Genomic DNA, 2,095 nt, shown 5'->3' on the forward strand with positions numbered 1-2,095 from the left:
AATCAGCCAGGAGGTAAGATTACTCATCATAATACTAGATATAATACTAGCTATTCCTCCTCTTCATAACATTGAATGGGGAATTCCCAATTCCCCAGTTAATGATCCTTTTCTGTGGTTGCCTGTCTCTGAGACTGCAAAAGCAGGTGCACTCAGGGTAGTTCGATTTTCTCTGCATTTTGTTAATGCTAACTGAGGTCTCTCTTTTTGTAAGCAAACCATACCCTCCTTTCCCTGTTAATTCATGGGCTTCTGAGTGAGAGCTTGGACATTAGGTCATTACAGAATCATCCTTTCTCTTGTTCTTTCGTTAATTCATTTTCTCTCCATTTCCCTCTCAAAGAGAGTCTCAGGACATAGTTTATTAAATATCATACCTGATTAAAAACTAATAAATAACAAAATATCTTAAGTTTATGAAGAAATGCTGGCTTTGGCAGTACTGAGCTAAGAGTTTTGCATGAATCATTTTTGTTTTATCATCACAAGTACCCAGTGATATAGCTGTAGTCAACTTCTCCCTAGGAATCTCCATTTACATTTCCCACAGGAACCAAGTCAACATACTTAAACAAGAACTCATGGTCTTTCCCTTCACACCTCCTTCTCCTCTTTTTCGGGGCCCCCAGACAAAAAGTTGCCTGTGGCAATTCTAGACTCGTTCTTCTTCCTTATGTTCATATCTAAGAGAATCAAGATTGTCTTTTGAGGTCAGGGGGAAAATACAGGGGATAAGACATCTACTTGCCTTGCATGCAAGTGCCCTTGATTCAATCCCTGGCACCATATATGATCCCTTGAACACCTCCAGGAAAACAGCACAAGGAGTAAACCCTGAGCATTACTAGGCATGGTCCAAAAACGAAAGGCAAGGGAAAGTCTTTTGAGCTGCAAGTTGTTGAGCAAGACTGGAATGTTTAAAAATCCTACTAACCTTATGACATTGGTTTAATTCCAAGGGTGATGAAGTGAGAAGACTTATTTCAGAAAAGCCTTCTTAGTAGCTGCACAGATATAGACATGAGGGTTCATGAATGGTGGTGAAGAAAAGGATTACGAGGTTGTTGCAATAATCTAGAGTCAGATGATGGGGTCTGGAGGCTGAAGGCAAGTAAATGCAGTAGAGAGAACTAAATGTAGATCAAGGACTTTGAGGACTAATTGGTTTATCATCTTACACCTGTTTTTCTATGATTTTTTGGAACACTTCTTCCTCCATCTACAGCTTTCTTTTTCTATTTCTTCAACATTTCAAATTCTTACTTATCTTCCAAATTTCAGGCTAAACAGAGGAGTATCACCTGAACCCTAACTTTGCTGTTTATGTGAATTATGCAGTCCAATATTTTTCCTATTATGGCACAGAACTTCTAACCTTGATCCTCTGTGCTAGGCAGAATAATGATGCCCCAAAGATATCTTAATCTCTAGAATGTGTAATTCTGAAATATTTCCCCCCAAAAGATATTTTGTCTATGTGATTGCATTTAGAATTTTAAAATGAGGGTCACTGTCACTGTCACCCTCCTCTCATTGTTCACCAATTTGCTCGAGTGGGCCCAGTAACATCTCCATTGTGAGACTTGTTGTTACTCTGTTTGGCTTATCTAATACATCACAGGTAGCTTGCCAGGTTTTTTCATGCGGGCAAAATACTCTTGGTAGCTTGCCGGGCTCTTCGAGAGGGGCAGAGGAATCAAACCCAGGTTGGCCAGGTTGGCCGAGTGCAAGGAAAATGCCCTACCTACTATGCTATCGCTCTAGCCCAGAATGAGGGTATTGGGGGTAATCAAGGTGAAAGTCTTTTTTTAAAATTGAATCACCCTGAGCAACACTTACAAAGCTTTTGTGTTCGAGTTTCAGTCATACAATGGTTAAACACCCATCCCTTCACCAGTGCACATTTTCCACCACCAATGTCCCCAATATTTTATCCCCCCATCCCACCCCTACCTCTGCCTCTGTGGTAGACAATTTCCCCCATACTCTCTCTCTACTTTTGAGCATTATGGTTTGCAATACAGATACTGAGAGGCTATGATGTTTGGTCCTTTATCTACTTTTCAGCACACATCTCCCATCCTGATTGATCTCT

Source organism: Sorex fumeus, unplaced genomic scaffold (assembly GCF_029834395.1).
Source record: "Sorex fumeus unplaced genomic scaffold, SorFum_2.1 ptg000007l, whole genome shotgun sequence".
Lineage (NCBI taxonomy): Eukaryota > Metazoa > Chordata > Mammalia > Eulipotyphla > Soricidae > Sorex > Sorex fumeus.